At 36.6% G+C, this 17,123-nt stretch overlaps 1 protein-coding gene across 4 annotated transcripts in view; it reads right to left on the reverse strand.

The window, feature by feature from the left end:
• Positions 1–17,123, reverse strand: part of LOC117985706 (homeotic protein antennapedia-like) — a 292,055-nt gene that overhangs the window by 164,548 nt on the left and 110,384 nt on the right. For 2 of the 4 annotated variants that reach the window (XM_069501602.1, XM_034972468.2), the window contains exon 2: positions 10,696–10,742. The exons of the other annotated variants lie outside the window; for them this stretch is intronic. The gene's annotated coding sequence lies outside the window, so the exon portion shown is untranslated. The remainder of the gene's footprint in view (positions 1–10,695; positions 10,743–17,123) is intronic. 4 annotated transcript variants of the gene reach the window in all.

Below are 17,123 nucleotides of genomic sequence, written 5' to 3' on the forward strand. Positions count from 1 at the left end.
ACTAATTTACCTAATACTAGGTGTAGACTGTACTAGAGTTACCAAAGTCTAAAACTTTGTTTTTTGTATCAATTTTGACGTTGTGCGCCATCTCTGTGAACTTCAAAGCAACTCCTAGCCAAATTCAGAACAACCCCTGCCACGTAAAATGAGACCGAACAATTCCACCCCAAAAGTCACCCTGTGCTTAGATACCAACCATTTTGTTACGAGCTACTAACGCCATCTTTGGGATGGCGCATGAACTTCCAAAAAAGCTCGTAGTTCCTGAAATATCCGCGACTGCAACGCCGCTATTAGAGCTTTTGAATGAAACACATCCATTCATGAGAAAGATGTTTTAAATCTAAAAAGATAAAGTCGTTTTTTCATTGCCGAGATTGCGGCTACGTTGAACAGAGTATGCAAATTAACGTGCCATTACATGGTAATTTATTTGAAACGAATGACCACTTTGCGGTGTAGTGCATCGAGCACTGAACGTTTATGTGGGGACCCTGACCTTATATCGTGTCAATTTATAGCTTGAAGCCGTTAAACGCTCTTTTACGTAACAGCTGTTGTGTCTCGCGTGATGCCCTAGCACCGTAACCTTGTTTGTAGGAACTTTCACCTGTTTGTTTGGAAATTTAATTAATTACCTAGACTTCTCTAATTGGTAACTATTAGAAAGCTGATCACACGTTCTAATATTAATTCCTCGCGATTAGGAAGTGGTTGACCATGCCACAACGTTTGTTATTTATGACCAACACGTTTACAGCTATGATCAAAATGATGTTGCAAAATCAATACTACGTGTAGGTAAGCTCAACTCATTATCAAACAACCAAAAATATATTACATTACTTATGTGAAATATAAACGTTTATATTATACTGGATTCAACGAACCTAAACAACGTCTATGGGTAATGTTACCTAAATGTGGTACTAGCATACAAAATGATGTCACTCATTTTATCCATTAAGGTGACGCAGGACGCACGACCGAAATTGGCAGCGCACGTGGGTAATATGTTTGCTTTTCACTTGACATTGTATGAGAAAGTTGAGAGGCACGATGATTTTCACCGAAATCAAGCGCGCGAAAAGGGTTTAGGAAAAGTATTTTTGAGAAAAAACTGCTGAATTTATGTTTGCAAAGTAAAGTTATTTCAACTAATGAATAAATAAACTACGTCTAATGATAAATTGTTTTAGAATTTTCATATCCCTAATCTTATTTATTTACGCCCAAAGTTGTCATTAATTTAGTGTTAAAATAGGAATCTTTTGAGCCTCGTAACTTTTAAATCAATATTTTTTTCAATGTTTTATATATCAATAAACCTAGATAATGACGAGATAAATCGATATAATTCTTAGTTTTGTGCGTACAATATCGAATATTGTTGTAATTTCCCTCCTACGTTTGTATGAAGAAAGCACCGAACTGAGTCCCCTTAACACTTGAAAAGCTTTCGAAGAATGGAATTCCGACAAAAGCAATGTAATTGTTTTGAAAACATCGTATTCCGTGTCAAAACATCATAACGTCATACTTTTTAATGATAAAATCAGTTCGCTCGCATTCTGCTTATATGGTAAACTCTGATTGAGACTGTATTTAGTATCAGCATAAAGGCTTGTAAAGTTAAGGTACGTTTTCTTGAACACTATTAAAATTGTAGTGTGCGACAGTCGTCTGACAATATCTCATTTTTACATTGGATTCGATCGGTGTTTGATGATATAGGTAATAAATGTGAGTGTGAATTTGTTAATGTTCTACAATAGTTATGTATGTAATTTATACCTAGGTACTAGTAATAGGTACTACTAGGTAGTTATGTATTCTTATAAGTACATAATATTAATACTAGATGTAGATAATAATGTGCCTCTTGGTATCAATATTCAAATTCAAAACTCATTTTTTCGATAAATTTAGGCCTGCTTTTGCAGCATCTTGTTTTTTTTCATGTTACATGTTCCATGTTTTACCAGCAGGAACATGGCGTTCCATGCTGGTAAAACATAGTCGCAACTAAATATTAGTGATGAAAGTATCAATTTTAATTTCAAGTAGGTACCTCGGTCGGTGGGGCACTTCGAATGGGCACAAAAATACCTGTTTGTATGGCACACGTCTTTCAGCGTACTTAGGTATATAAATGTCCATTTCAATGGTATCCAATTATAATAATCGAGATAGGTTCAGTTTAAATTATATACAAATTATCAAAATTGATTTGAATGATTGATGGGAACGTACCTTAACTGTATTTATGAGATGGAACAATATATTTGCAAGTGGCACGATTTATGAAGACAGGCGGCCTGCGCACGCCCATTTCTCGTATTTATTGGGAACAGAAAAAATTAATCATGGCCCCGACGATGAAGTTTTCATTTTATAATAAATATTAATGAGTACGCGGAAGAGTTTTAAACTAAGGTCCATAGTAAAGCGATAGTGTGTCTGCCTGGCCGCTAGCTTTTCACGGCCCATCCGTGATACCGATTTTGAACTTTAGTAGGTACAGTACAGAGATAGCTTGCATCATGGGAAATGACATAAACTTTTATGCCGGAAAATTAAAGAGTTCCCACGGGATTTTTGAAAATCTAATTCCACGCGGACGATGTCGCGAGCATCAGCTAGTTGTTTATAATACCTACCTACGTAGGTAACTCCGAAAAAGGCATACTCAAACACCTACTTAAGCTAGCAAATAATATAAAATTTATTTAGGCCTAGGTACTATTTCAGAATCAGGCTTGTAGATGTGAAAATAAATCTCGAGTGGTGTGAATAAAATTACGATCGTACTCGTAAATACTCAAGCTCACAATAAGCATGTCCGACAGTTATTTAATAAAAATAAAACTGCGTTCTCGTATGTATGTAATTGAAAAGATAAAAATCGGACAAATTACCCAATTACAATATTTTAAGTGTAATGACTATAAGAGCTGGCATCTTGTTGCTATTAAATCATAATTCTCGGCCGTGAGTACTTATACATCGCCGCGCCAAAACAGCTTACTAAAAAGGCTACTTGGAATTGTATAGGCAATGGTAAGAAATGGTTTTTAGAGTTCCGGAGGTACCTCAAAAGGAAAAACGGAACCATTATAGGATCACTTTGTTGTCTGTCTGTCTGCCTGTCTGTCTGCATGTCGGTCGGTCTGTCAAGAAACCTACAGGGTACCTACTTCCCGTTGACTTAGAATCATGAAATTTGGCAAGTATAGTAAGTACCTAGTCTTATAGCAGACATTAGGGGAAAAATCTGAAAACCGTGAATTTGTGATTATCTACATCACACAAAAAAATTAAATTGTGGTCATGAACTAAAAATTAGTAGGTATTTTCAATTTTCGAAGTAAGATAACTACCTACCTATATCAAGTGGGGTATCGTATGAAAGGGTTTCACTTGTGCATTCTAAAACAGATTTTTATTTATTTTCAAAAATCTATTTATTTTTATGATTAGGTATAGTTTTTTTTTTGAATTATCGTGCAAAATATCGAAAAATATGACTGTAGTACGGAACCCTCATTGCGCGAGCCTGACTCGCACTTGACCAGTTTTTGCTTACAAGTCAGCTGTTAAGTACGTGTTGACGCGACAGTTACTTAAATTGGGCATCGGCGATACGAACTGTTTGTCAGAATCACTCACTAATGAACCGCGAAAAATTATTATTAAATAGCGTCAACAACAACTGTACAATGTTTCAACTCAATCGAATAATTAGTAATGCACGAATATAGGTCGCGAATGTAATGTAGGTGAATGTAATGCACGTATTTTGTTTTTTTAAATTGTCGCTTAATTATGTGATAACTTCGAAAAATAATTTTTGGCCAATTGGTATTGTAAGTATACGGAGTAGGAGTTTGCAACACGTGTGGAGTAAAACCACAAATTATAAGTTTATTCCCGGATTTTTTATTCATACTTTCCTGGAATGCTATCGGCTAAAACTTAGTTTCGGATGATTTTAAAAGATAGATATTGATTTCAAATAAAGCAGAGAAGTGAAATGTGAGATGTGTAGAGTAAGAAAAGGAAAGAAAATGAAACGGCGATAATTTACAAAACAACCCTATTGCTAAGAAAAGCAATTTAAAGTCCAGCCTTTCGTTCGACGAAAAGAAGAGGTGAAAAGGAACAATAGTGTTGCAAATGTTAGTCGGATATTACAATAATGGTATCGATTATAATTTGCGTGCGATGTAGGGTGCGATAGGGGCGAGAGGCGACACGTAAGCGACAGGGCGCCCCAATCGGCGACGCGATCGGCGCTTGCGCACGCCGCACAATACTATCGTAGAAGCGATCTCGGACATGCACTCTCGCGCCATTACGATTGGTTCCCCGACGCGCCTATGCACCGGTGATTAGCTATTTTCAATATTGTTCCTTCAACTCTTATAAAGACTAACTATACGGGCAGCTACGCTATCTCGCGCCGTCAGCACGACATGACTTGGATAAGATAATCGATAGCGTTTTAATGGACTTTAATGGTTTATTTTACACTTATTTTTTTTCATTTATTTATTTACTAGCTGATGCCCGCAACTTCATACGCCTGGATTTAGATTCTTAAAAATCCCGTGGGAACTCTTTGATTTCCCGGGATAAAAAGTAGCCTATGGCACTCTCCAGGTCTTTAACTATTCTATCCTTGCAAAAAATCACGTCGATCCGTTGCTCTGTTGCGACGTGATTGAAGGACAAACCTACAAACAAACACACTTTCGCATTTATAATAAGGGATTCTGATACAAGTTAGCCCTTGAGTGCGATATCACCTGATGGTAAGTGATGATGCAGTCTAAGATGGAAGCGGGGCGCGGGCTAACTTTGAAGGGTTATGGCAGTTGCATTAAACCCTTTATACCCCTAATCGGTCTCTACACCTATCATACCGGAACGCTAAATCACTTGGCGGCATGGCTTTGCCGGTAGGGTGGTATACACCTAACTAGCCAAGGCCGAAGCCTTCTACCAGACCAGACCAGAGACAATTTCTTTCATTCATCATCAGGATCACTTTCTCTATCCTAGTAGGTATACTCGTACGTGCTAGTGATTCAGTAATTGTTACTTTGGAATTTTAATGAATCTTCAGTAGGTATACGTCATCTAGTTTAGGGAGACAAAAATCTGAACATTTATAAAACGTATCAAGAACTTACTGCTTCCAAAAAAATGTTGGTATTCAGTGTGGCCATTCAGTGGCTTGCAAATAGGTAGATAGTAGATACATTATAAGTAAGTAGGTATTAATTTTCTTTCTACACATTAAATTATCTTTCCATATCAAAGAAGCTCATATCATTTTCAACATCAAAGCTTTAGCTTATGAACCAATTTAAAAAAAAATATTCTGAAACTTTGTACCTATTTGGGTTTTAAGAATCACGTATTACTCACTTAGCATATCACTTGGAATACAAACTTGAATTCACCTGTCGTTGTTGTAAGATTGTTGTATAGTAGTAGGTAGGTATCACAACTTTCTACTCCTTACAATTCTACTCATATTTGCTACGGGCCTATGTGCTACGGTTTGAATATAGATTAAAACCTTTGAAGAGCAAATACTGAGTTTCTTGCAGACTCTTCTCAATAGACTCTGCATTCCAAACCGGTGGTAGTCTTGACTTATCATGCGTGTTACGTGCTGTCTTATATGAAACTAGCTTATGCTCGCAACTTCGTCCGCGTGGACTACACAAATTTCAAAATCCTATTTCACCCCCTTAGGGTTTGAATTTTCAAAAAATCATGTCTACGTCATAATAGCTATCTGCATGCGAAATTTCAGCCTGATCCGTTCAGTAGTTTGAGCTGTGCGTTGATAGATCAGTCAATCAGTCAGCCAGCTTTTCCTTTTACATACAAACATGTAAAGCGGATTTATTCGGCTTAGATACATTATTTCGGAAAATCAAAGAGTTCCCACGGGAATATCAGAAACCTAAATCCACGGGGACGAAGTCGCGGGCATCACTAGTAAATATATATTTTAATATAAATTCATGATGAAGAGATTATGTATAGAGGAAGTCTAAAAATCTGCATACGAACTAAATGTTTACCTACTGTGCGACGAGTGAGTGGCAAAAACTTTACGACTTTTGGGCTGTGAATGCTAAGTGGCATCATAGCATCAGGAGTCCGGTGGTGCTGTAGACCATAACGTGCTACATTTTATGACTGATATTAAAGGTATATTGACACTGTTATGGGTTCAGATGTTATTGACACTGCAAATTCATTTATACACCTCGCACTTACATTTCACTACTTACTAGCAAAATATTGGGTATCACTATGACTGCTAGAAAATTGCTGTTACAAAAGTGATGATTCAGTTAATATGGGCTTTTTTCGTGCTTTTCTGAAGGATGCATATTAATTATTTTTGCCTTGAAAATCTTACTAGGTACGTTTATAAGTCTCTATCTAATACCATGTACTTTACATTCCTTACAAAAGACTACTTAAGAAAGACATAGAAATCTATGTGTTTTTCCTTATTATTTCAGCGAATAGCCCTCAAATCTGAAGTTGAATATAGAAAATCCTGCAATGCATCTGTATGGACCTGGAGAGGAAAATTTAGTTTACAAAGTGTTATCAACAAGGGCAGGCTAGTAATTAGAACCATGTTTTGGGATATTTAGAATTTAGATATTACCTACCAGTGGAAGTTGGATTTTAAGAAGGTAGGCAGATGAAATATATTTCGACATTTCTATGACAACAACCATAATAATTATGACTCTGTGTTTCAATATTCTTAACAATTATTTCAAAAACTTAATTGTATCTACGTATTAGGATTAAAGAACCCTAATCTAATATGAGGCAACCGTTTTAATTAAGTATAATATTCAAAGCATAGGTAGGTACGTATATTCGGATTTAGAGCTTAATTAGCATTAGAAAACCAAAAAGTAGCAAAAAGATTTAAAACAAAAACCAGTCTTTGTGAAAGTTGTCTACATAAATTTCGACGATGATGTAGTGGATTTTTGAGAACTTAATATTAGGATGAATAGTAGAGGATTAAAAAATAATCTAATACTTAGGCTAGTCCTTTTTCGTACCTACCTATCCAACTTTTTCGAATACCAAGAGTGAATAGGTTCATAATTATTGTAAGTATTAACTACAATGACAAACTTTCCTATTCAGAATTCAGAACAAGTGACACGTACAAAGTAATAATATTTCTATTAAAGTTGAGTAATCTTATTTTTTATTGGATAATAAAATCATTGTAAACTCTAAATTTACACTCATTAAACGGTATAGCTATCCATGCTAATATTAGTATTAATATGAAAGTGGGTCTATCTGTCTGTCATACCGTTTCACAGCCCATCTGATTCTAACGAACTTCGGTAGGTACCTAAGTACCTATAGAGAGACGGGCATAAGCTTTTACTTCCGTAAAATCAAAAGTTCCCAAGGGATTCTTAAAAAAACCTATAGTTACATATACCTATACACGGCAATCACACTCACTCAATGTACTAAGTATACAAACAATCTCCATCAGTTTTAAAAAAGAGAGCATTTTTATACCTATTACCTCTCTCGCAACTCTATATCTGCTTATAATAGGTAAGTATGTACAATTGTACAAGGCTACCATTTAACAGCTTTCTTGCAAGTCCTTATCGCTCGTTTGTTCTATCAATCCCCGTACTCAAGTTGAAGACAGCAAACGCCTTTTAAAATAAATTGAAGGGACGTCAATCAAACGCATCCGGTGCAAATCCTTCGCAGATGGACGAGATTGCGGCTCTGCAGACGTAAGACAAGTTGCAAAGTAATGTATAGAAAAAGTACGCACGACAATAGAATAATAGTGCCTTATTGCCTAGTCACTTTATGTTAGTAGGTATGTAACATACATGACGTACTCGTGTACCTACGGATGGATATTACATATAGAAAGTAAGTACCTAATTCAAAGATTAGTTATAGATATAATTTTTTTTTTTTTTTTTTTAATAGAAAGATTAGCCATATTCGCGGGCATCATTTAGTAAAATATACCTATGTAAAACACTAATCTTATAGTACTAGTTACTTTATTTCAGGACAGTATTGCCGAAAGTTTGCGCTGCACCAAAGTAAATTTGAGTGTCGTAACAATGTCAATCTAACACGAAAGCTCGTCGAGGTGTGTAATGAAGCAATAATTTGCATAGTAACGTAGCGCGGTGGAAACTCACGGTGTTCGCACGTCATTCGTCAGTGCATACGAGCTAGTGCCCACTTGTAACAGGTAGTTAGTTTTGTCATTTTTCTTGAGAGCGTTTATTTTATTTTTGTTAAACTGTGGTAATTGGACGCTCAAAAGCAAACTCAGAGTCATTCAGTGGGTCATGGAGAGAGCTATGCATGTAATTTCTGTACGTGATCAAAATCAAAAATGAGAAGAACCAGAGTAACCGACATACCTAGCTCAACGGGTTGCGCAGTTACATAGTTCGAAAAATCGATAGAAGTTGGTAGTTGGCAAGGTGCTAGAATGGCTACCTAGCACCTGAAATCGCAGCGTTGGCAGACCCCCACTATAGACTTCAAATTAAAACTTTAAAATCCCACTCTCAGTGAGTGTGCTTAGGAATTTCACTAATTTTTCTGCCTTTACCGTTCTACCACGGAACAGTAAGAAACCGTGAGCGTTATATTAACTGGTCGACATCCAATCTACTCGCACGTAACGCTTTTGTTCTACGTTTCTAATTCGAACCACTGAGGTTTGGAACGTCCTTCCGGCGCCCGTGTTTCCTGCCACGTGTAGGTTTACTTAGTAAGCAAGGCTATAGTAAATTGGTATCTTCTAGGAAAGTTGCTCCATTGGCCTCATCATTGTTTCCATGAGGTATGAATGTCGTCAAGCAAGTGTGATAAAAAACTTCTAGCGCGCTCCATCTTAGGCTGCATCATCATAATATACCAGCAGGTCTGATCGCAGCCAAGCGCTTGTCTATAAATTAAAAACAATACCTATATGTATAATCTGCTGGACTCGCAAGGTCTGCGAGTGGAGATCGCATCTCAGCAAACTCCCGAGTACTTTTAGGGTCATCTTTCGGTAGTGGACCGATGACATCCTTAGAGTGGCTTTCATTGAATGGATGCGAAAGCCGATGACTGCTAGAATCGCAAGGTCCGCGAGTGGAGACCGCATCTCAGCAAACTCCCGAGTACTTTTAGGGTCATCTCTCAGCAGTGGACCGATGACATCCTTAGAGTGGCATTGAATGGATGCGAAAGCCGATGACTGCTAGAATCGCAAGGTCCGCGAGATGGAGACCGCATCTCAGCAAACGCCCGAGTATAGGGTCATCTTTCGGCAGTGGACCGATGACATCCACGGAGTGGCTGGCATTGAATGGATGCAAAAACTCGCAAAAAAAAAATGTATGCTGGAATCGCATGGTCCGCGAGAGTCCGCAACTTTAGTAAGAACATCTAAACTGGAATATTGAGTGTGGAATAATCTAGAAGCGGAATGTGTGCGAGTTGACGCGGACGGTTCCCAAACGTCAATCTAACGTGAAAGCCCGTGTTTAATGAAACGATAATTTGCATAGTGAACGACGGACGTGCTAGCAACACCCGGCATTCGCACGTCCGCGTCACTCGGAGCTTCCTTTTACAGACAACGGAGTTAAATTGCGGTTTAAAATGCTGTTTCCCTGCTTTATATATAACTAGCTTATGGCCGAGACTCCGTCCGCGTGGACTACATAAATTTCAAACCCCTAGTTTACCCTCTAGGGGTTGAATTTTGAAAAACCCATTCTTAGCGGATGTCTACGTCTAATAAGTATAGTACGCGACAGGTTGAGTTGGCAATCGGGGGATGAGGCGGGGGGATGCCCTGCACACACACACGTCACCCGCGCTATCCCGTACTGGGTTAGCGCGGGGGGCTGTGCGAGCGTGCGGTGCCATCTCGACCTGTCGCGTACTATAAGGTATCTGCATGCCAAATTTCAGCCTGATACGTTCAGTAGTTTGAACTGTGCTTTGATAGATCAGTCAGTCAGTTAGTCAGTCACCTTTTCCTTTTATATATTTAGACTGGATGATTCCTGTGACTTCGTCTGCGCAAGTTTCTGTTTTTTAAAAATTCCATGGGAACTCTCTGATTTTTCCGAAATAAAAGTAGCCTATATCCATCTCTGGGATGCAAGCTATCTTCATACCTACCCAACAGATACCTAATCCTTGCTTGCGACATCAAAAACACGACCATTTGGCAACAAATAGGAAGGCCGTCGTGCTTGAATGTTACTTAGCTTAAACTTTGCAATGCAGTTTTGCTTAGCTTTGAAGAATATCTAGCCGAAGACGAAGCCTCTCAAGTCTGATCTAAATACCTACGTAAGACTAGATACCACCGATAAAAGCTAATTTTGGCTTTGCCTTTTTTGACTAGAATGTCTAATCTTTTGCTAAATTTAATTTTAATCTGTCTTATTCCACCAATTTTAGCATAATAACATTTTAATGGTTCCGTTTTTATGATGCCAAGTGCAAAATACAAGTTTCCTACTTTATAAATATTAACATAAGATTTAGATGTCGTAAATCTTATTTAATTTAAGCTGTAAGATAAAACTGGAAGAATAAAACTTTTTAATTAGTTGAACTTACCAATAACACGTTAAACGACTTTGAAATGTGGTACCACCAAATATTACCTGAAAAGAAAGGCAGGTGTTAGAAGTAGTTTATAACTGTTTATGTTTGGTCAATAAGTAAGCAGTAAAAAAATAATGTTAGTGATTCTTTTTAAAAATAGTTTTTGTGAAATAGGAATTTATCGCCGTCGATATTTTATCAATGTTTCGTAGCTAGATGTAGATTTATTCTGAAAATGAAAAGGTTATATAAAGGTTCATTATATGCTAATTCGGCAGTAGGTATACTACAATTATTGTATTACATAACAATATTATGTACTAGGTACGTACCTACTCGATGAAGATAAGCTGGAAGCTGGAAGCTGTTTAGAGATAAGCATTTCCAATGTAACTTAATTCATTATAACTTTGTAACTACAATTATTTTAATACATGAAATATATAAAAAAAAAAAAAAAACAGTCCCAACTCGAAACCTCGGGATAAGTAGGTAATATCATATAGGCATCTCTAAAATTATTGCTAGTCTTATCTGCACAAAATATTACATTTTACACAATTGTGTAAAATGTTATTTTAATACCTGTATAAGTATTAGCTTAGAAATTATATCTATAGGTAGGTATACCTAACCTAAATTAGTAAGAACAACATTCATTAAAAATTTATCTAAAAAATTTGTATGATATAATCGATTCGTTAAAAATAAATCGACAACCCTGACATAAAATGAAAAACGCGTGGAATCAATTAAGGGGCGCCTCCACCGTTCGGGTAGTTCGGAGCGTGCGCTAAGCCTCGGCGCACAATCTGACATTTATGAGTGCCATAAAAACGCTCAAGTAGTGACTTTTACTACTTGTTTAGTGAACATAAATGTCTTTGCCTTACCCGCGCTCAACATCGTCCGTATTTAAAAGCGCACAGTTTCGTGCAGTTTTGCTCCTTTTGCCTCTTTTTATTTACTGTAACTGTACTGTTATGCAACTGTATAATGCTTCGGGTTACTTTTCAGCGGCGATTTATGGGTGTCGTCTTTTGTCTTTATTTTACCGCTGCGACCATGCTTGTTTTAGTTTCAGCGATGTTTATAGAGCGCAATAAATTGGCGAATCGCATTTTCGACTGCCACGACAACGAATTGAGATAACATTTTAACATTCCACATTTTCATACAAAATTATATTTAAAAGTAATAAATCAGTGTACGATGAATATAATATACTACCGCCACGTACTTCGGCTCTTGTGGTGAGTGTTATCTTGATTATGTTTACACCGGCTATAAAATTAAGCCTCTTAAATTTATTAGTATTCAAATGGTGTATTAATGTCTTTAGTGTTACGTTTCGAATGGTGCAAACGGGACTCCCATGGGCCACGGCACCGAACTTTACTGTTATTCGTCCATCGTCCTATTAAAACGATTATTCAAAGGTTTTACTAAAACTATTATAAAATAAGCAGTCAAGATAAAATTGCAATTACATACTTAAATAAAAAATAAAATAACTGGTAACTGAACGAATTCGTGACTTAGATTTGCTGAAGTCACGTTTACTTATCGTATACGTATTTTGTAGTGTTTTGTGTGATCTAAATCCGTGTAACACTTATTCGTGACTTAAATAGTAAATTTTTGCACGCTGTAAAAATGGACAATTTAAGTCATAGGTAAGCGTTATTTATTTAAATACGGTGGGCTTAAGTCACGCAGTGCTTTAGCAGTACATAAGTAACCATACTGTTTTTGATCCGGAACCCTTAGTGAAACTGGTTTGATTCAAGCTTAATTTTCTTTTTGCAGTGCCTTCCAATAAAGGCGGACGCCCGTTGATAACAGAACGGAAATGGTCAATGTCCTTTTTAAATTGTAATCGTAATAAGTTTTATCAGATGACACTTAAATTTACATTGTTTACGACTTTAACATTATTTCATGATACACATTTTAAAATTCGTTATCAATTAGCGCCACTGACCTCTACTAATAGGTACAAGTGCGCTGGACTTGCGATTGCCGAACTGTTTTTGAATCAACTTGATTGTCGCCATTTTGGCGCTGATAGAAGCAATGAGTGTCATGTGAACGTACTCGGAACTCAAATCATATTAGTATTGAGACCTTCTTTTTTGACACAAACTGTCAATTTTAATTCCCTGTATCTACATAGGGAGGTACGCGGTGGGGCACTTCGAATCGGCACAAAAATAACTGTCACTTTGTAAGTCACCAGTCACACCTTTTCCAGCGTGTATTTTACGTCAATTTCAGTTTTTGGCGCTTAAGTAATCTAATTAGCATATAGCCTCTCATTAACAATTTTAATTTAATTTCTACGCCAATAATATTGAATTCGTAGTAAATTTAAGAAAATAAAAATGTCTCTTCAAGAAATTAATTTATTACTGTATTCGATTGCATTAATCGGAGTCAAGTTTAATTTATTCCAGGCGAGAGCCTTAAAAATACAAAAACTGGTAAAGTGCGTGTCAAAACACGTATGATGCAGGGGTCCATAGCTATGTTAGCTGTTAAATTTTTTAGCAGTTATTATTCCGTCAACCAGGTTGACTAATTGCCATCATCTCTGGCTGGTATACATTGTTTCGCTAGGGGCCAAAATTCATTGTCGCAGCAAGAATACCATAAATTCATCTACCACAAAATCATCAAAGAGAGTTCATAAAAGGAGAAAATTAATGGGTGACATATTGATCCTCTCCAACCGCCGCTGGGCTTAAAACTTATATATTGCATAATAAATAAGCATTTTATTTCTTTATAATGTAAGCTCCCAGTATAAAATATTTCTTCGATATTTTACCAAAGAAAAGCCGGAGTGAGTAGGTAAGCTAGTTTTAAACCAAGCAAGTAGCAAACATCATTGTAAAGCAAGATAAAAACCCCCGACACGCAATTATCCAGCAGCAAATGTCAATCATAATTAAAACTAATTAGTTCGCATATCCACACGCATTTACCTATGTTTTGTATGCAGAGCATTCATACAAGTTTTACGACGTAGGCTTCAAGGCACAGGCCACCCGCGAGGTATGACACTAATACCTACCCGTATATCATACCTCTGAAGAATAACAATGCTCACAGGCGGTAGAGCACTATAACGTTTGATTGCTTTTTGTGAAACCTAAATAGCCTAGGTCTTAACATTTCTATGGCTACAACGTACAAATGTATCTGTGTATCGAATGTCAATTTTTATTATAATCAGGATGAGATCAGGATGTTTCCTCACACGCCATTTTAACTCTACGGGTCAACTGTCATGTCAAAAGTACGATTCACTCAGGTTCACCCATTTCACCCTTAAATTAAGGACTAAAATCGTACTTTATACATGAAATTTGACACATAAAATGGCGCGTGATGAGTTAAATTTTACGCGTTATACTTCCTATTTCTATGGGGTAACGTGTTCTACGAGTATGTGCCTATTTTAGATTCATTTCGACACTCCGCAACTTTTCTTTTCCAAGTTTTAACTGAGGTCTGCTAAAGGTTTATAAGCTGCTTATGAACTATACAGAAATTGATAGTTATCTTCTTATTTTATTGCTGTACCTACCTGACAAAATGAAATTTGTGTAGTCCACGCGGACTAAATCGTGGGCATAAGTAAGTCCATTTAAAAAGCATAAAATCTGCACCTATCAACTTTTAGCACTTAAATCATCACTTTATCTTTCTTTTTCATGTATTGAACTTATTAAAAGCAACCTATTATATTCCAACAAAGCAAAGCAACCAATTCCTAGAGAAGATACCTACTTTTACTTGTAGCAGCATTTTATCATACTACATTGTAACGCTATTGAGTCCTGCTCGTCGCCGACTAGGCATGGAGGTCACCTAAAACAACAACGTCTAAAAACGTAATCCTGCTTACTATGCTCTACGAGACGTGTTTGTTTTCCGCTCCAAAAGAAAGTCCTTCTGCATACCATAGTAATATATTCGTCCGCCAAACCCTGCCTAGTTTTCGCAACAAATTAGACAATTAAGAGTCGGCCTGTGACGCTAAATCTATACAATTAAAGCTGAATACACCCCGGACACCTACCGCGGTGATTTTTTAATCGTATGTATGCAACGTGCGAATCGCGAAGGCATTTCGCATATCAATGCGTTCGACAAATTGATGAAAAAGGCCTCGCGCGTGTCGATCGCGAATTATATGGAGGTGTGACTGGGGCTTTTGAAATAATTGTGATGTTACATGCATTATTTTGATTCGTATCTAAAACTGGTGAATCAGATTAGCCAGACGATGGTATAAATATATTTAGCATTTTTTTACGTGTTACGGACGGATCGGGCTGAAAGGCCTGCAGATAGCTAAATATATGACGTAGACATCCGCTAAGAAAGGATTTTTATAAGTAGAATAACAATAACGCTGAGTTTTTGCCAGCGTTCTGGTTACACCCTGTGTTTAACGGCATTCATAGTTTTATTGAGAACCTTTGTACCTGTTAGTGAGAAAAAGCCTTAGAACAACCTACTTTTATTCAAGTGTCAGTGTTCTTCATTCTTTATACCTGCACCTTGTCATTTACTTATACCTAACATGACTCGTCTTGGCTCTCTATTGCTTATAGATAGAGCTACTGAAATTCAATAAAATGAAAGATAATTGAGGTTTTTAGTTTCTTTTAGTCATGGATATTAAGTCAGTTTCATATAGGTTTAACTTTGATGGTGAGAGTGTACTTCTTGTTAATATAACGATGCTTTATCACACACTTTCTTTTGCCTTAAAAGGCGTAAAGTCCATTATCACGTTATGAAAATGTCTTAATTATTGTATTCTTTGTGGTTTCAAAGGGTTTATGAGGTGTTACGAGACCTCCAGCATTGTATTACGTATGTTGATTAGGTGAAAAGACGAGAAGTAAATGTACCATGGATTTCCTGATAAGCTTTCTTCTATAAACTGTTAAGCAGGAAATAAAAACTATTCAATACATTATGTATCGCTTATTATGATTATTAAGAATGTATTTTTTATCGGCACAATCCACGATACCCTTTGCTTTACCTAAAAATCTGCGGTTCAACGATCATAGATTTTCTTTCATTTTAAGGGAAATGTTACATTTTTTCAGAATTAAGTTGACTCCAGTATTATAATCTACCTGTAGACCTGTTATTGATCCGTGCAAAAAACTTCATCATCATCATCAGCAACCCATCGACCTTTGTCTACGCTGGCCAAGGGCAGACTTTATACACCTTTGAGAACATTATGGAGAACTCTCAGACATGCAGATTTCCTCACAATGTTTTCCTTCACCGTTAAAGCAAGTATCTACTTAATAGGTATTTAATTGCTTGAAACGCACATAGGTATAACTCCGAAAGTTAGAGGTGCATGCCCGGGATTGAATCTCCGAAAAGCAGGCCGAGGTCTTGACCACTAAGTAAGTAGGTAAACTATTACCCCTTAGGTATACTTACCTACTTAATTTTCTAAAGACATACAAAAACCGCATTTTTAGGGTTCCGTACCTCAAAAGGAAAAACGAAACCCTTATAGGATCACTTTGTTGTCTGTCTGTCTGTCTGTCAGTCTGTCAAGAAACCTACAGGGTACTTCCCGTTGACCTAGAATCATGAAATTTGGCAGGTAGGTAGGTCTTATAGCAGTTATTTGGGGAAAAATCTGAAAACCGGGAATTTGTGGTAACATGACACAAAAAAAAATTGTGGTCATGAACAATATTGCTATTTTCAACTTTCAAAGTAAGTTTACTACTTATACCAAGTGGGGTATTACATGAAAGGGCTTTATTTGTACATTCTAAAACAGATTTTTATTTATTTTTATGCATCATAGTTTTAGAATTATTGTGCAAAATGTCGAAAAAATACGACTATAGTACGGAACCCTTAGTGCGCGAGTCTGACTCGCTCTTTAAATTTATTACAACCTATCTACACCATTAAATATATTACAATGTAGGTACATTAGCTACTTTATACAAAACTCAACTTTTTACTTCAAATGAAGCACCTCGCGAAAGCAATAACTCGTCTGCAATTGCATATAAAGGTCTTGACATACATTTAGAATGACTAATAACCGCAAAAAGTATTGCATTTTGATATATGAAACGATCCTGTTAAAACAGACATAATCCGGTCATCCAACTTGTATTACCATAACAACAGGTGACGTTCGTTCGTATGTTTGATTTTTATAGACTAAGCAATTCCTTAGGGTGGAAATATTAGTCGATAATATACCTACCTACTTGTCTGTATAGCTACTAATACGAAGCAGGTGGTCATAACTTCTCTCTACATAATATCACATTTTCTTCTGTGTATCTGTTATGTTTCTAAATTATTTACTAGAGTAGGTACCCCTTATAATAATTTATAGTTAATGAAAAATCTGAACATTACAAAAC

Source organism: Maniola hyperantus, chromosome 10, assembly GCF_902806685.2.
Source record: "Maniola hyperantus chromosome 10, iAphHyp1.2, whole genome shotgun sequence".
In the NCBI taxonomy this organism is placed as follows: Eukaryota; Metazoa; Arthropoda; class Insecta; order Lepidoptera; family Nymphalidae; genus Maniola; species Maniola hyperantus.